General features: G+C 47.3%; 1 protein-coding gene across 4 annotated transcripts in view; it reads right to left on the bottom strand.

The window, feature by feature from the left end:
- The window catches only part of INPP5K (inositol polyphosphate-5-phosphatase K), a 697,161-nt gene that overhangs the window by 533,648 nt on the left and 136,947 nt on the right, over nt 1-26,566 (bottom strand). For 2 of the 4 annotated variants that reach the window (XM_069615422.1, XM_069615421.1), the window contains one exon: nt 9,451-9,584. The exons of the other annotated variants lie outside the window; for them this stretch is intronic. The gene's annotated coding sequence lies outside the window, so the exon portion shown is untranslated. The remainder of the gene's footprint in view (nt 1-9,450; nt 9,585-26,566) is intronic. 4 annotated transcript variants of the gene reach the window in all.

Genomic DNA, 26,566 nt, shown 5'->3' with positions numbered 1-26,566 from the left:
CCGTTGGGTTTCTTCACCACAAAGTAGCGGGAATAAACCCCTTGGCCTTTCTCGGCCACCAGAACCATTCTATAGCCCCTTTCTGTAGCATAAGCACAACCTCCTGCCGCAGGATGTGAAGGTGTGGTTGCACGGCGTACACTGGAGGAATGGAAACCGGGGAACACTTGAACGCCAGCGAGTGGCCCAGACGCACTGTGTCCAACACCCAACGGTCCGATGTAATCTTGCACCACTCGTCCACGTGCATCGCCACCCTGCCCCCCAGTAGATTGTCTTGAATGCAGTCATTGCTGTGGTTTAGACTGCCTCCTCTTAGAGGTGGAGGGTTGCAAACCCCTTTTCCGCTGGGCCTGAAAGTCCTGACTCTTCTGCACCGATTGCGCCGCTGTCCGATACCCCTGGGATGAATAACTTGACCGACCGTAACCCTGGTCTCTGGTCGAAGCAAACCGAGCATTACCCGAAGCCCCCCGGGATGGTCGAAAGGAGCAAAAAGAGCACCCACTCTGCAAAGCCCCCAATGACTTAGCAGTCTCTGTGTCTTCCTTCATCCCTTTCAGGGCCTCATCAATTTTCTAGCCAAACAACTGCTCCCCCTCACAGGGCATGTCCAGAACCTTATAATGCACCTCCGGGCGAAAGTCTGTGCACTTAAGCCAGGCTTGGCAACGCAGCACAACGCCGTTGTTAATCTGCTTAAAGCCGGACTCTGCTAGGTCCACAGCAATATTACCGTGATTGTAAGCTTCCTCCCCTTCACGCACCAAAAGCATGGCTGGCGGTCTTGCAGTGCTACTCCGGCAGATGTTCCAAAATAGGTGCGAGCCGATGCCACATCTCACGATCATAGCGTGCCATGATCACTAAGGAATTGGCCGCTTTCACCGTCATCGCCCCAACAGTCAAAACCTTCTTCCCGAAGGCATCCTGTCTCCTGGCTTCACTGCCCGGGATTTACAGCTGGCCGCCGCCGACACCACAGACTCAGGAGTGGGCTGTGACACTAAGCACTTCGGGGTAGAGTCTGGGGCCTAAACCTTTTTCTCCAGCCTCCCTTTGACAGCCGGTTCCGAAAAAGGGATGCTGCATCGTGCGCAGGCCCTCCTGCCACACGTGGTCCAGAATAGGCACAGAGAATACCGCTTTTCGTCTCTTTGCCATGTGATCGAACAGGAAACACTCCTTCCGTTCTTCTTCAAGCGTCAGCCCAAATTCCACACACGCCTTTGCCATCATGGCGTGGAACGCCCCAACATCATTGGGAGGGGAAGGCTGCACCGGACTGCGGGGCTGTTCCACCTCCCCGTCCGTATCCCACGCATGGACCCTCGTCAGCGACTACGAACCAGTAGACATGGTGTCTCGAGGCACACTATCCGACTCCGTTAATTCACGATGGACGATCTTCACTCACAGGCCGCGGCAACCCAGCCGTGGCCAATGAACACGGCGGAACACCAGCCACTTCCATGACAGGCCCCACCGGGACCCCACTCAGCGGAGGCAACCTCGCATCCAGCTGGCCTAGCAATGATTGCAGCGTGGACAGAACCTGGAGCGAGAGCATAGAATGCGGGTTCGGCAGTGGGTAACTAGCAGGACCAGCACCCACACCCACCGACGTTGATGGTCCAACACTCTGCAGTCCCAAGGCCGATGGGCCCAACACCGGCTCCCGGTCGTCGTCCACCTCCAATGACAGAAAAAACTGCTGGCTCCTGATGTAGAATGTGTCCGGCAGAAGCGAGTCAAAAGCGGAAGACTGCCAAGCCTCACTCGTCGGCAACAAACCGTCCGTGTCCATCTTCGACGACGAGAAAAACATTGGGCCTTGCGCCTACACCGTTGTCGCCGTAGCCGATGACACAACCGTCGATGATGGAACTGTAGATGGGAGAGCAACCGTCGACAACGGAACCCCGTCGACGCGGAAGTCGTCGGAACCGCCACCTGTGGTGTAGATTTTGCAGGCGAGCCTGGCAGCGCTGGACCGGTGTTTAGAGGACGACCTGTGACGGTCCCCCGAAGAGGCATGCTTCGACGAGGAGTCCTTCTTGGCCTTCTCCTGCGACGCCGACTTCTCGGGCCTACCATCAGACCCTCGGGAATGGTCCGACCAACCATGCTTGGACTAAGAAGCCCACTTCGACAGCTGCTTACTCGAAGAGGTTCTACCGCTCTACCCCACCTCCGACACAGGAGCAAGACAAGGTTTCTTAGCCAGAGGCTCGGCTGACGCCGCCCGGCAATGCTCCGCCGACTGCACAGGCCACTCTGAGGACAGGCTCCGGACCAACCCCACCTCCGAGGCCGGGTAGGTGCCTTCATTAAGCCAACAAACCAACCGCCGATTGCGGTCCTTAAGAGTCTTTTGCGAAAACCCTCTACAGATCTCGCAAGAGTCAGCAGAGTGATGAGGGTAAAGACAGTAGAGGCAATCCATATGCCAGTCACCCTCATAAACCTTCTTCAACCCACAAGTCGCACAGGGCCGGAACAGATATTTCTTCGGAGCCCCAGAAGCCATCTCAAAATGCAAAAGAGCACATGCACGTGCAAAAACATAAACACGAGGTGATCCCAACAGTTTGGAGACGGTTGAAATCTGAGGGGAAGCCGCGGGGGCGGGGCTATTTATAGCCTACGTTTTATCGGTGGGGACTAAAGCACCCAAAAAGGACGTTGATAGGACACTAAAGTGTCGAAGTTTTCCATAGGAAAACGCTAGGTTAAAGAGACCGAGGTTCCCAGCCTGACGACTGGGAATATTCACAGCATGTGAATCCACACACAGCATGTGAATCCATGAACGATCCAATGCTGGAGAATATCAAAGATAAGGAATACGTGGGTGTACACAATCCATTTGAAAGTCGCATTTAGAGAAGTCTTTCCGAACAATGCTTACTATTGATTTTTGGTGGGTAGTTATTCGCACATTTAACATGGTTATCGAAGTCAGCTATATATACGTTAAACAGTAGGGGTGCCAATACGCCAGTTTCAATTTGTCGTTAGTGCAAATGCATTTAGATGACTCTCCGTTGTCATTTAGGCGAATCCCGACAAATCATTTATAAGACAACTATACAGTGAAACATAACAGATGGTATGGCATGCCCCAGGATTCCAGCTTCCGCCACAACCTGCTCCTGTCCACAGCATCAAAAGCAGATTTGTAATCCACAAATGCTAGATACAATTTGTCCCCGGATTCCAGTTTTACATTAGATATAGAAAATGTCAAGGTCCATGTCAAGGTCCAGATGTTATTGTATGTTCCATGACCAGCTCTACAGCCAGTCTGATTTGGAGGTAACAATTGTTTCACTTGCAACCATTTCACATAGAATCAAACTCTGAAATATATTTCAATGACGTCTTGTGAAGCCAATTGTCTATAATTAGTGGGGTCAGTTCTTGGGCCCTTCTAATGGATAGGTATAATTTAAGATAATCTCAAGGCACTAGGTATTATGGCAATTGTATATATCCGTTTATAGAATATGTTTAAAAGATTTGTCCATCGCCCGGGGCAACTCCAAAAAACTTTATTCAATTAACCCATCAGGGCCAGTAGCAACTAATGAACGAAGGTCCAGAATGCATTTATAAAAGTAATCTTCATCAAACGGATATCGACAATGTGTTCTTACTTTCACACCACAATTTGCATCAGAGCGGTTGTGGATATAATATGATTCATTAATTTGTTTTTCCCATTGAATCTCACTTATTGGGCTAATCACTGTTTGATCGCTATGGTTACGGTAAATATTTACCAATCTCCAAAATGTGATATCGTTGCTTCTTATTGTGAAGTACATTAATTGCCATTGCACATTATACAAGGAGTTTTTGTAGCAACACAACCCGTTCTTGTATTTTGTGTTTAGATGAGTTATAGTTCTTTGTTTTGCTTCAACAGATGCAGTTAAATTACTATGAACCTTACTAATACTTCTTCTAAGTTCTCTAATAGCTGTATGTGGAGATCATTTTGTACCTAGCATTTGCACAACCAGCTGATTTCCTCGTGGTCTTTTTCCAAGTTCAATTGCAACAACTCAGACAGTCTATTTACCATCATATTTCCATTCATTCCCCCATAGTAACTCAATAGTTCTGGGTCTTATAATTAGGTAATTAATCTTGCAAATGTGGCCATAGTTCCATCTTAGCCTATTCCCCTGGCTGTTAACCTGTAGGTGACCCTTCAGTGAACCATTATCACTTATATAGTTTAAGTTAAGGCTTATAGAGATGCCAAAATGATCACTCATCCCACACATTTCAACCCAACCCCCCCTTTCGCCCTCCCTCTACCCCCAGGCATCTATTGAGAATGACCCCCCTAGCCCCCACTCATGCACCCAGCGCTATTTCCAACTTTCAAGCCAGAGGAGCTCTCTGGCGTGCCAAACAAGAGCACCTCGCCACTACCGCGACATTCGTGGGATCTCGCAGGAACTCCCACCCCCCCAGACCAGTCCCACCAACCTCAGCATACCACACCCCTGCCAAAACCCCTTTGCCCCCTGTACTAACACTTGCCCACTTGTGTAAAGCTCCACGCCACACCAACCCTCCACCAACTCCATCCATTCCCCCCACACACACTAGTCCCACACCTCCTCTCCACCAACACCACTCCTCCGAAATCCCAGCGTCTTTCACAGCACAGACCCACGAAGACAACTCCACCCCCCGAACTCCGCACAGCTCAGCAACTCCCCCTCTTCACCTGTGAAACCCTCTCGCGCTATCACCCACACATCCAACCCCTCCCCCCTCATACCTCACCCTTCAAACCCTTTCCATCTCAAAGCAGCACGTCTTGCACTTTCTAAAACCGTTGCTTCATCCCCTTTTCCCTCCGACCCACCTACCCTCTCTCACAACCCTATTGCATCCAAACGCAATAAGCGCGGAAAAGCAGACCAGCCCTCTCCCTCGTCTCTCCATACCTCACCTGCTCTTCATCGGTTCAACTTACTATCCTTTTCCAGCCCTGCCATTAGGCCCCCCCTTTGCCTCCCCCCATCTGCACCCTCTTTAACTCGACCTCCTAGCCAGTACACCGAAACCCCTAGCACCCTCCAGACTCTATCCACAAGCAGCAACTTTCCTGACCCTGCACACCACAGGTGCACAAATCACCGCCCTGTCTCCCTTCCCTGATCCTCCCCACCACATCTCCCACATAACTACCACCGCCCGCCTACTGTTCCCGCTCCCCATCGACCAAACCCACTCACCCTGCTCAAAGAGCACTTATGTCCCCAACCCCCACTACAAATCTGCAGCCAGTCGCAGCCATCGAGACTGATCCGACCACACCTTCCATCGCAATGACTATCTCCTTACCCCCTGCCTCTTCATCCAAACAAGCCCTTCTAGCCACGAGCGTCAACAAAATAACTACACCTCTCCTGCTTCCTTTCAATGCCTGCTCTGTGGCAAGAAATCTCTGACAATCCTGACCTAATTTTCAGCAATGAAACGACGGTTATGAACCAGTCGCGCACAAGGCTTTCCCCCCTAGCTACTCACTTATCCCCCACAACAGACCTTCCAGAGGTGGCGTAGTAGCGATCCTCTACAAACCTAATTTCGCCATCTCACTCACCGAAAACCCAGATATGCAATGCTAACTGAATCCCTTCTAGTAAAACTCTCTCAACCATCAACAGCTTCCTACTCCTATACAGACCCCCTGGATATGACACACATTTTGCCAACAATCTCTGTGACTCGCTAGCTACCATTCAGGTAAACAACCCAACACTCACATTACTGGGTGACTTCAATATCTTGTTCGATGTGTCTGGAGGCACTCAACCGCTCCCGACATACCACTGGTCCAACCCACTCCGGTTGTCACACCCTTGATGCAATCTTCAGCTCCTATGACCTTGTGTCTGTATCTAGTCCCATACCGCTCATCTGGACAGACCACTCCGGCATCCCTTTCTCTGTCCACACACCACCCCCTCCACCCACGACTCTCCCGGGCCTCGCCCATGATCATAAATACTGAAAAAGTCAGGTTATTACCTGACCTAGCTGAAACCCTGCTACACAGTCTCCAAGCACCGGCGACCTCAGATAGACCCTCAACCATCGAATCCTTTGACTCCTGGCTTAAAGGATCACTAATTCCTCTGACCCCCTCACGCCCAGCACCCTCTCGCAATGGACCGTCCCCCAAATGGTTCACTCCTCACCTGAAGACTTTCAAAAGCCAAAATAATTCTTGAGCGCAAATAGCGAACATCTAAAACTACTGTCAGCAGATATATGTTTGCACGCCACCACCATAATTACAAATCCGAGCTCAGAAAGGCGAAAATTACAACAAAAAAATCCTGAACTGTCGCAACAGCAGCTAAGAGCTCCACAGGATCATCTCCGAATTCGTGAAACCCACTTGCACCACTACCCAGACATCGCCCACGCAAACCCTCTGCGACTCCCTCTAGCTGCATTTCTACAACACATCACTAGACAGGATGGCAACCCTTAATACCAAACTTTCCGCCCTCATCCCCTGCCCCACACCAGCCCCTCCGGATTCCATTGCTTCAACTACCGCAATCCCATCTTTCGACTCTTTCAACCCCATCTTAAGAGACGAGTTCCTTGATCTATCTGGCAGCAGACCCTCTGGATCCCCCCCCCCTTAACCTCTACCCTGCCTCTTTTCTGAAAGAAATATTCTCCTCGACTTGCAGGAGAACTAGCAAGGTCCATACTAAATGACTCCCTCACCGCTGGGATCTTTCCTGAGGCGTTTAAAATAGCGCATGTCAAACCGCTTCTAAAGAAGGCATCTCTCGACCCCCTTGACCCCAAGAATTGCAGGCCGAGCTCCAACATCAGATTCCTGGCGAAACTCATTGACCGTGCTGCGTACGCTCTACTCAACCGCTTCACAGAATCCAACAAACTACTCGACCCCGCTCAATCAGGCTTCAGGACGATCCATGGAACAGAAACCACCTTGATCTCGATCTGGGAGGATCTCAAAGTTGCGGCATACTCGGAGGGTTGTGCAGCGCTGGTTCTCCTTGATCGGTCAGCAGCCTTTGACAAGGTTAACCATCCTATCCTCCTTGACCGACTCCACTCTACAGGAATCCAAGGCTCGGCAATCAAATGGATTGCCTCCTTCCTCAACAACAGGAAACAAATCACTTTCATTTCCCCTTTTGTCTCAACCGCTCGCACCATGAACACTGGAGTACCCCAAGCGGCCTGCCTTTCTGCTCTCCCTTTCAACCTCTGACAACTCTACCGGGGATCATCCGCACACACAACCTCACCTGCTACAACTACACTGACGATACCCAAATTATCCTGAGAATCCCCAAAACAAGCCCTAACCCAAGCCCCGACCATGAAGCCTGCCTCAGAGATACTGACCAATGGATGACGAGAAACCACCTCCTTCTGAACCCAAATAAAACAAAATCAAGGTGTGTGGCAAGGCCGCACTTCTTCCGCAACCTCTCCCATGCCCCCCTCTCTTGGCACCCCCCCCCCCACCTCCAATATAGTCAAAACAAAAATCTTGGCTGCACTATGGACTCTGGCTTAACCCTCTCCCATCAGATCAACAAAGTATCAGAATCCTGTCACTACCACCTCAAACTCTTGAGACGCATCTTCCCTTATCTCACCTGCCCCAACGGACTCGCCGCTATAATGTCCACTGTGATGTCGAGACTGGACTATGCCAACTCCTTATACCTGGGTGCAGCGGCATACCAACTTCAACTCCAAAGAGCCCAAAACGCTGCCGCCAAACTCCTCCTTGCTCTGGGACACAGGGACCACATCTCCCCCGCTCTCTGCACCCTTCATTGGCTCCCCGTTGGACGAAGGGCCACTTTCAAAATCCTGTGCATTACCCACCGAGCAGTGCACATGACCCGCCCAGCTTACCTACAAGAGCAGATTAAACCCTACCTCCCAGCACACACCCAGAGGTCAAGCACTGCCCTCCTACTAACGATTCCAGCTTACAATTGAACTAGGATTGGAGGGGCCGCTTTCTCAGGTTTGGTCCGACTCTCCCTCCGCTCATTCGAGACATCCAAGACTAAATGGCGTTCCGCAAAGCTCTACAAACCTGGCTCTTTCCGTAAACCATGATTAGGTCCATGTAGGGCCGGTGAAACCCACCAACATTATGATTCATGACTTCAACGACCTTACTCTGGAAAATAATTACAGCCAGCCGACTAATGTCACAGCCGGCTGACAAACGTCCAGCCTGTCCTTTAGCATCACTGCCTCAGTTGTGACCACGTTGGTGCAAGATAGATATCTCCTGTCCTATAACCAAGTATTCTGCCTAGACTGACCCTGCATCCCACCATAAACCACAACCAGAGACCTGGAAAATGGACTGCAAAGACACAGTGCTAACTCTATGAATAAGGACCCTCTGACCGAGCGAAACATAACTTACCACAGCCCCATCTGTGAATCTACCTCAGAGTAACGCTATCGCGAAACCACTGCCAGCTCGTCCAGATCCAGAATGTAATCCAGGAATAGTGGGCTTGTAAAAGTAAATCATCCAATCCAGACACTCACCCCTCCTACCGCTATGCTCACTCTCTACTTTACACCAACACACAAAGTGCAGCTATACCCCTCAATCAATTTCGGCCTAGCTGCACACATACAAACAATACTCCATGAGTACCTCAACATCCTGCTAGAACGCAGCTATACCCCACTAACACAATCGGCTTAGCTGCACACAAACATCCTACACAGGCCTAATGCCGCCAGAATGCAATCTCGGAGACCAAACACCCGACTGCACACATTCGACTGATCCCTCACTAGCACCCCACCTAATGTTAGGATGCAGCTACCATCAGGCAATCACACTAGCTGCAAACATATTGAGTGCACCCAAGCCTACCCTACTCTCTCGAATGACCTGGACTGCGGTCCACAAGGGCGTTCAACCTACAAGCGCTTTGAGATCATACCAATGATATATAGGGCGTTATATAAATGCTGAACAACAATATAAAACAAGGTTCATATATAAAAAACTCAAATAATAATAAATCATGTTTCCAGTGAGTTCAGTAAACACTTCGTTAAACCTAAACATTCTTTAAATATAATAAAAGTGCCCAACCCATACATGGTGAATCAGCCCACAACTGATATAATAAGGCAGGTTCAAACTGTAAAAACCCCATGTCCCACAAAACTAATTTTAATGTGATCCCCCCCCAGAGTATGCAGGACAAAAAAATAAGAAATGTGCCAGATCTTCTCTAGGTGAGTTACACAAAAGATAAGAGCGAATCAAGGTGTCATTGGACCAGGCTGTCGCCGCATCTCAAACAAATGCAGTTAAAACGCACCCCAGTTATAGGGACGCGCAGAGAGGGGTTCACTACCCATAACAAATACCTTTGAATTGCAGGCCCTCCAATGATCATATGCCTTCTATTAGCCGGTTTCAATATCTCTCCAGACTCTTTCCTCCACTAGATGGTGGCAAACACTTAATTTCGAACCTCCAAGAGGGCCAGCCGAAAGAATACCTGGGGGGGAAACAGATGAACTAAGTTAACATCTGCCAACTTGGCTTTAACAAACTTCAACCAAGGGATTTTCAGATGGGATTCTTGTTCACCAAAAATGTGATTAACTCCTGGGACAAAACAGCATTTGCATTACCCCAAAGTCTGAGCCAATGGCATACTGGCTGGGATGAAATGATGTCACTAATGAACATACACCCCAATTCCTAATGAGCTGCAAAATTGGCTGCCAAACCCGGAAGCCTCAGTACCTTCTTGAAGAATATATTCTCGACCACCTGGATTGAATTTACATTGCTATAGTCCCACAAGGCCATACCATATCTTGCGACTTAGGCCGCATTCCCATTATATATTCCGAGTGTCAAATAAACCGGTTGTACCTGCTCTAGCAACTCCCCCATGGCCTGCTTAAATCTCAGTTTGTTTACACACATGCAGTTCAGGGCGAACATTGGAGGCAAATCTCACTAGGATAATCAAAACTTTGGACTCTAGGTATCGGCTCTTCCCTGCTAAACATGGCTTCAAACTGAAGTGGATGCTCTCCTCTTTGGCAAACCATCACTGCCGATTTGCCTACATTTACTTTAAAGTCTAGCAAAATCATAAATGAGGTATAAGCATCAATTAGCCGCTTTAATGCATGAGGAGTAAGTGCCAGAAGTACTGTGTAATCGCATATGCTAGCAGGGGAAGCACCCTGCTACCCAGCCTTGGAATGTCTGGTTGATTTTAACAAATTTCCATACAATCTATTAATGTACAAGCAGAATAACAAAGACGCCAGGACACAGCCCTGACGCACGCCCTGCTCCACAGAGAAAAAGGCTGTGCAACCCCCTTGTGCCCGACCTCTCAAACAAGCCTTGGTTTAACTAACAAGTCTATCAGAACAATTGGGAAATTCATGGATCTGAGCACGTGCCAAAGCTTCAAACGATTGACCTTATCAAAGAGCGTGCTCAGATCCATGAAGGCAAGAGAAATAGGCTCTTCTTTGATAAACAATGAACGTGCCACCACCAAATAAAGATTCAGGGACTGTTCCGAAGTTCCCAAACCTGGTCTAAAACCAAGCTGGATGGAGGAAAGAATATCAACACTCTCAGCCCAGATTTGAAGTGTCTTTAATAGGACCCGCCCAAAAGATTTGCAGACCGAATCAAGAAGACAGAGGGCCCATAAAACGCTGGAGATTACCTGGGCCCTTTCTTATAAAATCGGTTGAATGCAGTTTAGGACTGAGAAACCGGGACCATGCACCTAGCAGAAATTGCATTAAAACCCACGGTCAAAACAGGGTCCCAAAGATCGGCTCACAAAGAAAAGTTAGCTGGAATATTACCGGATCCTGGGGCCCCATTTCTAAACTAGCAAATTAAGGCAGATCGAACCTCCTCTAAGAGAAGTTCGTCCATTCACCAAGAGCTCCACCCAAATTCATTGACGTTGACCAGATTGACAGCCACTCATGGAGAACTTCTTCAGGGCCTGCACTACACAAAGATGTAAAATGATCCACCCATGCCTCATCCGAGACCGTGGCATCCACGCCATTCCGCTGGAATCTATAAAAAAGGACCATTGTTTACGATCTCCCAAAAGCATCTAGAATCATTCCTCGAAGACGCATTAACCCATTCATCCCAGGCTTCTGCTTCGATATCCCATTGTCTTTCCCCAATAACCTACTTGAAAATTCTTCGGTCACAAACAATATCCCTTCTAGAAGCTAGAGGGTCCTTTAATCTGGCAAACAGATTACATTGAGCTCTTGTACATTCTGCATTACTACATTGTAACCAGATATGATATTTTTCCTACTGTTATATCTAAACATGCCTGCTGTAACAGCGCCACAATGCCTCTGGGCTGATGCGCGCTTTAAAAATCCTAATAAATGAATAAATCTCACTCCCTTCACTTGCCATGTTCGTAAAAGTACCTGCCAGGTAGAACATTAAAGTAGAAAAAAAAAAAAGACAAAATTGATCCCTGGACCCCCTGCTCGACCAACAAAATATCTAGCTTGCGCTAATTCCCCCGAATTATGTCCTTCAAAAGCTTCTCATGGTGATTAGGCTGCCATTTCAGCCTACGCGGTAGATCATCTACATTCAATTTGGGGAGACAAGACCTGACTAACACTGTAGGACTGTTACCCCCAGTGAGTTTGAGCCTAATTGGGAAACGACCAATACAAATATTGACCATGACCACGAATCCAATGACAGAAAGCCCAAAACTCCCCAAAACACACAAAACGTTGAGACAGTGGGTCCCGTCCCTGCAGGTGTCGCAAGCAGCAAAATGGTAAACGGCAAAAGCTGGTACCCGGCCAGCTCCCAGTCACGCTAACTTGCTTACTTCTAAGCACCTGTACTCGAATGAGTTCCCACCGCTCCGGGCTCAAAGCAAACAGGCAGCCTGCAGGCAGTCAGGCAATCAGCAGGGCAACAGCCCGCCCAGCAGCCAGCTCCACTTGTGCTCAGAGCTTGGTGCTAATTAAAGGTGCTCCACGCCACACCTCGCCCGTCTCCTCCTCCGGCCATCAGGGCAACATCCGGCCTGCAGCTAGCTCCCAGTATTATCATAAATCGATTCTTCAACCATTGCCTCCAACGCAGCTTGGGCGTTACAGGTTGGTCATGAAGCCAACAGTCAGGAGACATAATAATCTCACATAACTCATCCCTATCTTTAGTGCCGGTGACCCAATTGTCCAGTCGGTAGAGCTTTTTTGTAGGCTTTCCACTCCCTTTATTTTTCAGCTGCTTCTTGTCCTGCAGTAAAAACTTCCCTTTGATCTCCATCATTGACAGTTCTCATGATGGAAGTTTGGGCAAGTGGCTTACGTCTATCCTTGACTTTTAACTATTTATGTATTTATTTTAGGAGGTTTGCTGACTTTTTTTGTCCTTTTCCTCGACCATCTATTGTTTTGCTTTTTCCTGTTCCGTTTTTGAGATTGCAATCCACTAACCATCGATATTGCAGTGCAAATTAAAGTAATTCTCACCCTCGGATGTATTAAAACCGATTTATTCACACTTTGCTGTCGTTTGACTATTTCCACAAGATTGGAAATAGAGAAATCTAATCAGAAATCCACTCAACTAAGCAATTATAATACACTACAGTGTAGTGCAGCCAAGCCAGGACTATCCATTACCAGGCTAACATCCACCCTCTCAAGTATTCTTTCCAATAGTACTTGCTGCTTCTTCTGTGATGCTTGTATTAAAATGCATCCAGCCATTAGTGCTTTCAGGCATATTGCGATTTGATTCATATGTGGAGCATTAGGTATTGAAGATGATTCATCGCTTATTTTCACTGCTTATTGTTTGTGCAGTTCTTGCGATATTCTTTCCCAAAACAGTGATGCTGATAAATTGGGCTCAGACACATTAACTACATTTCTCTCAGGTACCTCCTTAATTGTACATCTCCTCACAGCAATCACTTCATTCTGAAACTCAATGTACGTATCCAATAATTAATTATTATCAACAGGTAACATATCATCCCGATTAGCAATCTGAGTAATAGTTTCCCCAAATCCAAGCACACTACTCACTGTGCTTGGAGAACCGCAGCAAGACAATTGCAAGGAGACTTTTTCACCTCACACATGTTGCAAAAATAGCTGTGATTTTTCCATGGGGTACAGGTGTTGCACCATTGATCGTGCATGGTGGAGGCATGTCCAGATTTAGAGCCTTGATTAAAGACGTAGGGTTACTGCTCAGCAAGGCTCCATGCTCCTGCCAGCACTAAGTAAATTATATCTCATTATCAGATTTTCCAAGCTTGCCAAGAAGCAAGCAAGGTTGGCAACACATTTATTTCAAAATTGAGATAATTAAGACTCCGTCCTTGGTGCAGCAGTAATCAATCCAAAATAAAAGGCGTTTCCAGCATTCCTTCCTGTGAGAAACCTGAAGGCGTCTCACCAGCTAGTCCACAGGGATCTGTCATCCAGATGGCCAGCACACTTTTGGATGCAGTTCCTGGGGGTGGCCCAGTGCAGAAGGACCGGGTGAGGGGTCTTCGGTGAGTGGGATACAGGATGGCGAGACGTGGTATCCCCTTCCCTGTAACAGGATACTTAGGAACTCAAAGCCATCCCCCCAACTTTACAACACAAACACTTTCTCACAGACAGCTCGCTATGAGAGAAAATGGACTAACACCCGAGCCGTATACCTGACCTGTCCCAATACAATGGTCAGGCAGGGTCAGACAATTACTGACCATTACACACACATCTGACTTCCATTACATCTGACTTCCATTACACTTCCCCACACAGATAAAAGGCTGAGCACGAGAGCACACACTGAGCAAGGCAAAGCACACAAGGAAGCAGCAGTTGCAAGACAGCAGTTTAAAACGAGGAGAAAGACAGTAAAACAGAAGGGGATCGCAAGGAGGGAAGTGCCTTTGACCTTTGACGATTTACGAAACCTCAAGAATAGAAATCGTAAGACCCAGAAACCAGGCTGAAGAATGCTGCATTGTGTGTCGGAGGGACACAGGGCCCTGCTTCGTCGATAATTAAGGTGGAGAGACTTGCCTGCCGCTGTGGTACTGTCCTTGGCTCCTACAACAAAGCAGTGCCAGTGAAAGCAACACAGCCGGTGAGTTGGGGAGACTGATACCAGACCGGTCTGTGTTGAAACCAAGTTTGCAAGCAGCAACGTTGTATGGTGAGCGCTGAAGCGAAAAGTGTATGAAACGCATGTGATAACCAATGCGAGTAAAATTGAACAACAGATGAGAGATTGAACTTTGAATTACCCTTGGCAGAGTGGTCCGGCACTGCGGGTGTGCTCATTCGAAGGTCTTGTGAAGTATCCAACTGAGAGTTGAGAAAGGGTGGCAAAGAACTGTACATCAAAGTGGTCCTGCACGGGTAAAGCAAAATCCAGTGCACAATTGAAAGTCTTCGATGTTGATACTGCCAAGCAAGTTGATGACAAAATAGAGAAAGTTGGTCCAAGCCCGAACGAGGGAGATCAATTGAAAGCTTTCGGGATAAAGCAAGTTTGAGTTAAAGTAAATTAAATTGGTCCGAATCCGGCGGAGGGAGACTGATTGAACATTGTGTTAAAAAGGATCTGAGTGTAACGCTCACCTGACTCCCACGGAGGCGCTGGTCTAGTCTGGGTTGCTGTGGCCTCTTCGAGCATGATGCGCAGAACTCGGAACACCGACTGAACTGGACCCTCAAATCTTGCTTGTCTGGCCCGTAGGAATATCTTTCTGCAGATGAGAAAGGGGATTAACAGTCTGCAGAATAGTGTGCTTGCTCCCCTCTTAACCCCTTCGTTCTTCTCTAACTTCCTCCGAAATTCCCGGTTGAAGCTCACCTTATGGTTTGAAAGGATGAACTCTCCATCCTGCTTCTGGTGCAGGGGCGCGTGTTTGTCCAGTTACTTCACTGGTTTTCAGAATGGCGCTGGCAAAATCCACTTGACTTTTCCGAGCGGAACGCCGCAAGTATGAAGATTACAAAAGTTCAAGTGTTGAGCCTCCTTTTCTGTTGCCTTCCTAACCTGTGATCTGTCCTTTATTTCAGGTGCAGAATGAAGGCGATGCGTTGAGGGATTGAATTGCCGATGGTAAACTCAGGTGAGTTAGCAATGGGGGTGACCCCTCTTAATGTCTTTATATTCCTCCAGTAATGTCTTTTGTCCTTTCCCCATAGGGGCCGGGGTGCGGTACCTGCCAACGAAGCGGCGCCGACCCGAAATGAGGAATGGTCCACCAACAGAAGACCGGTAAGTGTTATGGCGGAAAATTAGGCTTTCCTCATATGTTCCTTCTGCTCACCTTTTGTCTCTTCTTCTCTCCCCTAGGCGCAGAGATGTGGCGACCGGAGCAGACAGTCGCGGTGGAGCCAGAAGAATTCCCGAGGACAGGTGAGTGAAGCGCGGCGCTGCAGCGAGCAACGCAGTGCTTTTAAATGAAAGTCTTTTCTGAGGAACGCTGGCAGGAAGGTTCCGGATGCAGGTAAGAAGTTTGATAAAATTCTTGGTTTTCACCTTTCTCTTCTCTTCTTTCCTTACAGGTGTTCCAGGATCGAGGCGGGCGTGGCTGGAGACCAGATGCAGGAGCAGACACGGTGAGCGTTCAGCTGCTTGGATGCAGAACAACGCGAAGCGTGAGCTACTGTCTGGGCGTGGCTTAAATAGCCCCCTAAGTAGTTGCAGGTAAGTATCCTTCCCTGGCCACGCCCGAGTGGCAAAATAGTCCCAATGAAAAAAATAGTCCCTTTCAGGTCTCAGGGAGGCCTGAATCTTGCAGCATGGTCTGCATCAGGTAAGTGCACAAAACACCTTCCTTTATGAGCCTGGCGCCTATGGCGCAAGGACTGATGTCCAACATGAGCCTGGCGCCAACGGCACCAGGACAGAGTCCAAAGAGCCCCTATAAAGGGGCCGCTGGGCTTTTACCCTGGGGCATGATGCCTGCTCCCAGGGGTGCTGGGCCTGGCCTGGAGCTCCGGGGGGTAGGCATCATGACACTGAGCCCGGCTGAGGGGAGTCCGGGGTGAATAATTGCCCAAGATATTGAGTACGTGTGAAATTCAGAGAGGAAAAGAACTTGTTTCTGCATCGCATCGGGCCCTCTGCAAGAAGAGGCTTTGGAAGGCAAAGAGACTTGGGCACAAAAGGCCATGATGCTAATGTTCGAACTGCGCCCTCGTGCCAGAGAGACCAGAGACTGCGCGAAGCTTGAGTGTACTGCTTTATCCTGTGCTGCAAACGTAGGGAAGGGAGGCCAACGGCCTGAACATCCCGACACATTTTTTGATCACTTCTTTCTTTTACATAACATTGGTTCCCACGCTATTTGTATTTAGAGGTAAGGATTGGCAATAGGTTTATTAGTATAGGCCCTTTTATTTTGACAAGACACCACTAGGACTGCATTAAGAGTGGATCGTCGTAGCATGCTCCCATCTGTAGATTTAGGATTAGATGGGCATTTTTCAAACCCTTTTTGAAGTTCAATAAACACCCTTGAACTGTGGTCACTTGTGACTGTCTTACTGTTGATACCATGCCTTCCTTACATTCCTCTTCAACATATACAGATTTTTAGATTTTTAACAAAGTGCCCCAAATGCCTATTTCTTATTTAATCTAAGTTTGCACAGGTCATGAATAGATGTTTCAGAGTTTCTAAACAATCACTTTCTTTACAAAAACGACAAATTCCCAAGGGCTGAGGGAGACCCTGCCTTGCCCTAATTCCTTTGTGTAGTAAAAGGTTGAAGCGGAAAAGCAGTTACACCTCATAGTATTTTTTAGGAAAGCGCATTAGATAAGGCTGTATCGCGTCATACTTCGCAAAACAATTATTTTATTAAGCCAGAGAGCACTTTGCTTGTACAAAAAAAGCATAGTTAGCATCCCAGGTATATGGATACAATTTCTTCGTTAGCTCCTTATGGGAAACAAACTGCATATCCCTGTAACAATATTAGTTTGATTTAGGGTCTCACATTTCTGCACAAACACGCATACAAATGGTCTGTAACATGCAAATTAGAAGGTCCTGGTCCCATGGAAGTTCTCTGGCAAGGACTACTGCTGGAAAGAGAAAAAAGAAGCCATTGGTCGATGACAAGATCTGATTGGCCCCTAGGGGAGGAGGTTAACAGCCACAAGAGCCTAAAGTCTATAAACCTAACCAGGTCCTCAGATTGCCAGGCAGTGTGTGAAATGTAAAAAACTAAAAAGGAGGCATTGCCTTCAATGAATACTCTGCACCTGCCAACAAGTATGCACTGCAGCCAACCCTCACTCAGCAACACCCAGAGGCACAGCCATGTGCTGTTTGACTTTTGGACCAAGACACCACCTACTCTAATGTTATTTTAATTACTACACGGTAGAGTCATTTTAGGCTATAGAGACAGTTTTGCAAGGGGTTAACAGAGGCTGTGCAACTGCCAACAGGTACATTTGTGCACCAGACTAAGTGCCTTTGCTTGTTTGACGCGTCATGCAAGTACAAGAAAAGCTGAACAATTGCGATAAGCCCACAGCAAAACCACTGTACCTCGACTTGCAAGACTGAGCGAACAAAACAAGAACATCTATATTAGACTCTGGGAGGTGTAATCACTACCCGTGATGCGCTACTTTTATGTGGCCCAAGCCAAAATAAATATTTTCTGAGTTGATCTTTAAGAGAGTGGGTAATTGGGAGAGTTGCCCAATAAAACCATAAGGAACCAGGGGGACGGGGGAACTCAGTTCTGTCTCCACCACTCTAACCAGGTCTCAACACCTGCATCCCTCCTCTTTATCAACCTCAGAGTGTTCCTGTAATTTGCCCAAGTCCTGCCCTATAGATCGTCTTCCCATTTTTTTTTTAGGTTCATTTGTCACACCTCTGTGTCTTAATATGCCACTATTGCAGCCTCACACCACTCCTAGATCTCCACATTTCCTATTTTACAGTATTAGGTTGCTTTGCCCAGCATGAGAATTCTGATGCTAGATTCTCTATTTCTACGATTATTTTCCCCAAACAATACGGTCTCTATCTCATCTTTAGGTTTACCTTCCAACTGTATGATTCCATTGTCTTTCATGACATGCTCCAGGATCTCTCTTTATCCAGGCAGGTCGTTCTCCCATCTCCGCCCTCTAGTATTCTCCTTTTAGGAGAGATTTTCAAAACTAACACTGGTGTAGGGGTTAGGAAGGCCACCCTTCAGGAAGGCCTCTAACCACAATTTCTCTTGGCAACACAGGCTGGGCAGTGATGCTTTTGAAGATCAGGAATTTGGTATGCATGTACAATTAATAGAGGTCCACACAGATATAGAAGCATACTATTCATCAGGCCACAACACATGCACGTAAATATTAAGGGTAGTATATATTACACACGAGGTAGTCCAAAAAGGGGGGGGGGGACTACACAACACACTACAATTACACAGTTTATAATAAGTATGTTCCCAGTTTTCTAAAGGATTAAGTCCATAGGTAAGTACATGGGTAGGGGTGTAAGAAGCACTAAAGCCCCCCCTCCCCCTTTAACAGGACTTGGCTAAAGCGAACAAGCAAGTTCTTTAAAAGTAAAAGCACACTTCTAGGTCAAATCGGTTTCTCAAAAAGAAGAAAAAAGGAAAGGGGGGGATCCTTGTGACTGCCAATTCCTACACACTGAAGGGTCCCCAGGAAGGATTTCCCAGCCAGAACTCCACTGCCCACGGTCTGGTAAGGGTAGTGTTAGAGATTGGACTTTGCACCCATTGAATCGAATCCAAAAAGGACAAGAAAAGGTACCAAGAGTGGCATGTACACTTGCCCCCCAAACTCAATTCTAAAAACGATCAGCCTCTGGCAAGTAAGACTCACTGGAGCCAACTACTCAGGTCACTGGTCCTGTTGCAGGTGTTCCAGGGGTTCCAGGTGCAGTGGTTGAAGCTGGTGTCATGTTTGGTTCTGGCTAGTGGCGGTTCCAATCTCTCACAGTAGACGTGGTTCCACAGATGCCCCAGCTGGACAGGAGAGACCACCTTGAATTACAACCACTGCTACTCTCACAATGAAGGATCATCCCAGGACATTGCAGGTGCAGTGAGTTGGTGATGAAACCCAATCAGGGTCAGACAGGCTTGGATCTTGGCAGTGCGGAAACACAGGCCCTTCGTGAATCTGGACAGAAGCTTCTGCAGGAGACAAGGATCCTGGGCCACAAATGGAGGATCTGCTAAACCTCAGGCATCAAGGTGATATTTATTTTATTTATTTACAAGAGGAACAATGCTCTTTTGATCATGAATGTACAATTGATAAAAATCAGATTTGACAGGAAGCAGTGAGCTTCTTACAATGGGGTGAGTTTGAGGGACATTCCGACCAGGTTGTAGAGGGGAGTAAATGGAACAGTCACCGGGGACAATACATAAGTAGACATACATAGTTTAAGGACAATGAAGATTTTTAAGTGCAGGTAGGCGGTACGGCCAGCTGTGCTGGGGATGTGACCATGATGGGTGCTAGAGTGGAGGCAGAGGAAGTGAGGGACAGAGGCAGGTTATAGGAGACAGATTAGCTAGCAGGCATATGAGAGGTAGGTTAAGAGGGTAACTCGGAGGGGAGGAGGTAGGCTTTTTATTTGGTTTTGAACAAATCTATGCAGACAGTTTCTCAGATATCCTGGGGAAGAGAATTCCATGCAACTGGAGCAAAAAGAGAAGGAGCGAAAGTGAGAGGGGACACAGGAAGGGTGAGGAGCCACAAGGTTAGTCGAGGAGACAGAGCAGAGATTACAGGAAGTTTTTCAGAGCTGGATAGATGAGGATAGATACAAAGGTGCCTGGGTTTCCCATGCAGTGTTGATGCTCCTTCAATAGATAGTCAGTCCCCATGATGCTCTAGGGATCCTTCTGAAGGCCACCGACAGCAGTGCAGGACACAAGAATGTTAAGGCCCACAAGCCTAGGGAAGGGAGGCACTGATGGTGGTCTTCTTTCATCATTAAAGATGGTCCAAAGCATCCCCAGTGGCTGGCTTTAGCAATGTGCGTTCCCTCAACAGCAGAACTTAGGCTTTTCTGAGCAGCATTTTTTTTATTTGGACTCTTGGCCCCAATGGGAGACCTCCAAAATGGCATCAGAACCTCTATTATCCAAACTACAGGCTGAGGGCTTCCACAGACCATCAATAGGAATGCTCCACACCATTCAAACAGGAAGTGGCTGTACAATCATGGTCAGCCACACATCTACCCAGCAACAGGCATTCCCTTGCAGAAGTGTGGCTTGGGACCAGCCAGTTCAAATCCAAGATTCAAACATTCCAGTCACACAAAGCACTGACCGGGAATCCAAGGTTGGATCCCGCAAAAGTGTGTGCCCTTATTTATGGATTTCCAAACTTAGAGGGGAGGAAGTCCTCCAAAAAGCAAGATGATAAAGGTACAGGACTTAGAAACACAAAACGCCGCCATTTTAGATCTGCCCAAAATGGCATTATTACAGGAAAAAAAAACAATACACACTAGTGCACCGGAAACAAATGCAAAACATGGTTCACTGCCACCAGTCTGCCCCAGGCACACCAAAAAGGCATGAGAAATGTTACCAAACAAAAAGTAAAGGGAAGCAAAGTATCCCTGCAACACTCCACTGAAGGTGTCTTGTGTTACAAAGTAAAAAACACAGGAAAAAGCAAATTGGAGAAAAACTCTCCCTGCATTGGTAGCCCTAAGGCTGACTGAGCAGTGTACCCTCTTAAAGCAAGTTGAGCAGGTGAGTGAGGCTAAACAGACCACACTCACCCCAGAATCAGCCAGAATACCAAGACAAAGATAAATATGTTGGGGTATCCATTGAAATCAAAGGGAAAGTTGAAAAAGGAAACCCCTTAATTTGCAGGTTTCCCTTTCTTAGTGCCTAATTTTTCTATTCTTTGTTTTCTCATAGTAGTCTACTTCTTTACCCCAATCCCAAGTATATTTCATGCACCCCTTCACTCTGGGGTCGCTCTGTCTCAGGATCTTATTTACTTGCTTCTATTAAAACCCAGAATGTGCTACTTACTGTTTTTGCAAAGGATAATATACACATTGATATATTCAGAATCGTGAAGTAAAAAAAAAAAAAAAAAAAACACAATGGAAATATTTCATTATCAACTCCTCTCCAGGAGTGTTAGAACCTGGTCACACCAGTAGAAGATTGACAAGTGAAAGAATAAACCGTCTAGACATACACATGTCGGGTAAGGTCATAACGCAGACAAGGATTAATAAACAAGCAAAGACAGAAATGCTATTTTTCAAATTTTATTTGGGACTATACTACTGGGTGGTCCAAACAACAAACAATGTGCTACAACATCAACCAGGAAAGCTAAAGGGGTCTTCGGGTCACCCATGAAAGCCTAAATATGGGTGGTTCACACACCTTTTGGTCCCTTTATCTTAAAGGGCAGTCTGCCTGTGGTATTCTCCCAGCTCAGTATAGCTCAGGTCAAAGGGTTTACAGCACCCTTCTTCTCTTATTTGCTAAGGATCCTCTCTCCCCTGGTATTGCAATCTTGGGCTTAAAGGGTTCCGACATCTTTCTTCGCTGAGCTTCTTGCATTCTCGTCCACTTAACCCTCAGTCCTGTGTTAAAAGGGTTTTCCACACCATTCTCCAGGGACGGCTTTTAAAAGAGCCAGTCAATTCCATGCCCAGACTCCTACCCTCTTCATCACTTCCCTACTCGTGTGCTGGTCGTACTCTTCCTTGACGCCACACGTCAGGCTCAATCCTTCTCCCACCGTGGACTGGGCCCTTTCAGATTGGGGCCTCACAACCTAATTCCTGCCTGGGGCTAAACCCCTCATCTCAAATCTTCCTACTTTGACTGGCTGGGTTCTCTCTCCTGTCTGCCAGAAATGTTACTACTACCACTCCTGGCGTTCATCTTCAACCATCTGCTGATACTCTCTGCCTTCCAACTCCTAGCACTCCCCTACATCCACCAGAAAGTATCCCTTCCTCAATCCACATCCTGATGTACTCCTACCACCTCCTCCTAGTGTCGCCCTGACTCCTGTGTGTCTCTCCACCCCTCTTGATGATCCTCTACCACCACTTCAAAGTCTCTCTCCCCCTCCTCTGTTTATATGATCAATCAATGCCCACTGGCATCCTATCAAGGAAAGGATCATTTTCAAAACTCCCTCGATCACGCACTGAATCCTACCTAACTCTGCACCCCCTTACTGTTTTCAAAGCTTCACTAAAGTACAATCCTCCAGACCTACCAGAAGAGCATACGTCCACAGGCTAGTCGTGCCCACATCCAAGCGTGCCAAAAGTGGAGGAGCCAGCTTCCCTGCCGTAGCTGCCACCCAATGGCACTTACTCCCACCACACCAGAGAGAAGAACAATTGTACCGGTCTTTCAGAAAAGCACTCAAAACCTGGCTCTTTGCCTAAAACCAATGACACTCAGACACTATGCATTTCCTTCCCCGTTTGCCCACCCACCCCTTTTCTCTCCCTTAAGTGAAAGTAACTGGATGTAATGCACTTGGATGCCTTCGGGGTTTGCGTGCGTAACAAATGTAAAAATAAATACATCAATTATTATCACCCTAGATTGATCTTAGGCAGTAGATGGTGGCAGCTGTAATTTAGTTGTGGCTTCACCAGGGGTGCAAGCTGATTCACTGCATTCTTAACCCAATGTAACCCTTTTGTCACCTTTCAGGTATAAGGCATTTTTTAAGCCCTGCTCTACGACATTATGTTTTGGGGGCTTTTCTTTGTTTAGGGGGAAAACGACAAGTAGGCTTGAAATGGCAAAAGGGCACAAACAGTCTCAATTTGAGCCTAGCCCTACACCAGCTATTGTAGTTTGGACTGGTTTAAACCAGTCCATGGCCCTAGGCAGGCCACTACACATTCTGTGGCAGTGGGCCTGTATTTTTTTGGGGGCTAACCAGACTGGCTAGCCACTAAAACATTTGCTTAGGTGGCCCGGTTGCCATTCAGGGCGGGCTTCAGCCAGCTCATGAGTGCATCGGGAGGTCGAAGGGAAATCCCAACTGCACCATAAAATTGGCTAGTTTTCTGCAGGTTTACTTGCCTGCTGGAGGATGCCATGAAGCAGTGCTGCATTTTTTTTAAGACCAGGAATAGCAATACTGGCTGTGTCCTGTGTCCTTCCTTGTGTTCAGTTTTTGATTTCTGGCTGCTAGATGTCCTTCCTGGACTGTTCTCGTCCTCCACCTGGTCCTCCATGTCATATTGGCTAGAGTCTCCATGATGGGACCACCTTTAGCTGTTATACTGCTGCTTCTTTGTTTTACCGCCTTAGTTGTGCGCCTCTGGGTAGGAAGCTGCCGCCATCCACAATGGCTCTAGAACACCACTATCCCACCCATGGGCGTAATTGTAGGGCGGACAAAGGCATTTGTGCCCCCCGTCCCCAACTTTTGTGAGACACCATTTTGTTCCACTCATCTAGCAGGGGACCTTTCATTTAGAGGTCATGGTCCCCCCAACATTTTCAGCAAAGTTACTCCACTGATCCCACCTCTGTTAGTTTGGGCCATCCTGTGTTGGCATAACTGTGTCCGTCAGACAGTAATTTACGGTCTAGCTACCCAGTCTTTTCCACTGAGCCGCCGGAATCTATTTGGCCGGGTTCCTCGGTCTTCCTCGAGTCATCTTGAAAATTGTTTCCACCATTAACTGATGGGGACCATTCCTTTGAAGGTAGATTCTTCTCATTTTGGGTTGCTGGGATCCTTGTCGAGCCAGGGTGCAACTCTCTGGGTGACCAGGTCCTGCAACTTGACCTGCAAAGCAAGACCTGTACTCACTAGGTTGTTCTGCCATTCCTGAGCAGTGTTTTTGGGAGCTACCACAGTAAGTACCTACTACTTATGGGTCCTGGGTTGGTGGATTATCCAAAATATCAGCCTTAGTGTTCATTGGGTTCTGCAGAACCCCTTCAGCCGCATATGGCCATGGTCCTAATCCTGCGCTTTCTTACTTCCTGGGGCTGCTGGTTCTCAGACCTGTCACTGGAACTCTACTTGAGGGTCTTGTGTCCCAGCGGGGTAGGTTGCTGCCTTCCCAGCACCAGTGGGGTAGAATTGGGACATAAATGGCTTTCCACCATGACTGCGGGTCACCTACAGACTTTGCCCCATAGGAAACAATGGGACACTTTCACAAACACTGGGAATCCCTACAAAGTAGCCATCTAAGGTGCTTCCTCGAATAGCATGATTTTTCCTGGGTCCCTGGAGTTTTCCACCAAGACTTGGATTTTTAACTACTTCTGTACATTTCTGAACCTTTGTATTACACCCCTACCTGTTAAGTTAGCATATACTTCCTTGCTACTCTGGGGGAAAAGATTGGAATTTAAAGTTTTATGTACTCCCCTAGCACACTGCTGCATTATAATATTGAGTAGGCACTGCAAACTGCCATGTTTAAACAACTGTTTCTGGTCTGTGCAAGGTGAGGCTTTAGACTTTTCTGCGCATATCCTTGCGATGAAGGTGCTTCGCCTAGTGTGTAGCCATGCTCGCCTCCACATCTCTCGCTTCTGACGGGTTTCCCTTTTGGCATATGCAAGCTTGTTTTAGGCTCACGCTTTCTTAGGAAAAGTGGCTTTAGCAGACGGAAGTCATACTGCAAGCATGCTCGCTTCCTCAGGCTGTTTGAGAACCTCAGAGTATATTCAGCTCCACCAGCTATCACTTTATGCTGTCCTCACCGACAACTATCTCAACATGTGAGAACGCAGCTGGTATCAAATACTTGTATACTTTGGCGTAGTAGCGATTAAATTGCAATTGTACTGCAGAGGAAGCGGATGTTGGTCCCTGTGAGCATGGAGGCAGAGGAGGAAGTTGGTTGTAAAAACTGCGGGCAGCACATAGCTCCATCGCGAAGTGGCGGTATCAAGTGCAGTTGTACTGCAGTTTGACTCAGTTTCTCTGATATCCCTTGGAGCTACACCAGGCTTCTGATTATCGAGAGCCTCTAAGGTAGGAACTTTCCCTCCGCTTTCACTGGATTGCTATGGATTGTCTCGCCCGGCTTTCCAGATTGAGACCTAATAATTGTGAACGACCTGTGTCTGTCTGCTTGAAGTTGTTATAAGCTAAGAAGTTGCTCCGTACCATGTGACTACAACTTTCACTTGGTTGCCTATTGGTGTCTTGATGGCTAATTAATGAGCATCAATCAATTAAATTCCCACGCCAAAAAATTGTTCAAGATTTAAACTATACATAGCATCTAATAATGAAGGGGGGGGATTTAAGGAGTAAAGAGGCCACTCCCTTGGACAAGGAAGTATCTCAGGTTTTGAAGAAAGATAGCACGAGTAACTCCTGCCTCATCCAGATAGAAAATAACTGCGTTCTTCCCTCAAACAAGCATGAAAATTCAGTCAAGTGGTGCAGGAAAAACCCTGTGCGAGGGACGGATGGTAGTTCGCCTCAACATGTAATGGATCTACAGCAAACTACAGATAATGTGGGGCATGAGAAGACCGGTTTACAGCGACCCGATGTTAACGAGGTACATGATAACTAATAGTGCTTGCCTAAGTTTGGAAGATTACATTTTGGATTTGTACATTCCTGCTACTAATCTTAGTGCATCTCCTTATTTATTTGTCCACTATCAGACTACTTCGGAAGGAGCTGAATGTTCTGTAATGGAGACCTGGTGGAGTCTCTCTGGTTCGGGGCATCATTCACAAGGCAGAGGAGAGGATTCATTCTTTAAAGACAGATCGACCCTGGGGAGGAGGGGCTAGTGCCATTTCAGCACTCACCTTGGTGCTCCAAGCTCTAGTGAGACTCTACGACAACATAAAACTGGAAGTAAGGCCTCACACAGTTACCCTAAAAGACAAAAAGAATATTTTAATGGATCATAGGATCTAGTCTGAAGGAGACAGGAAGGGCCCAATATATAAACTAAATGATTTTCAGGGTCATTCTGATCCTCCAGCTGAGAGTTTAAATCCCCTCCCCCGCCCCCCACAACCTACAGGACTGTCTGGTGGTAAAACAAACAGGTGGAATAAACAAAAACCAGGGAAATCGTCAGAGAAAAAAAAAACTAAAAATCAAAAAAAGTGGGCTGCTGTATAGGCGATCGGGGGCCGCATTCATTTCTGAGGACTAATCTCCAGAGAACCCAGGCAAGCGAGCAATTGGAGGATAACTCTTCATTCAACCCCTTTTTAAACTATACCATCTTCGAATGCCACTGCATTTACCATAAACAAGGTACAAATTCCCCATCCTTCTAGGCTAGAGCTTCATCGATTTAGGAAAAGATCCTGTCACTGATTTACAAGTGTGTAAGAAAAAGTCAGGGGGGGTGGGGGTGGGGTCAAGAAAAAAGAAAATAGCAAAGAAAGGAGACGTTCTTTTCTGCACAAACACCCCGACAAAACATCTAGAGTC

The sequence above is a fragment of the Ambystoma mexicanum genome, chromosome 9 (assembly GCF_040938575.1).
Source record: "Ambystoma mexicanum isolate Mex_15411 chromosome 9, UKY_AmexF1_1, whole genome shotgun sequence".
In the NCBI taxonomy this organism is placed as follows: domain Eukaryota; kingdom Metazoa; phylum Chordata; class Amphibia; order Caudata; family Ambystomatidae; genus Ambystoma; species Ambystoma mexicanum.
Note: the sequence above shows the minus strand (reverse complement) of the source record. Positions and strands in the feature narration are given on the sequence as shown.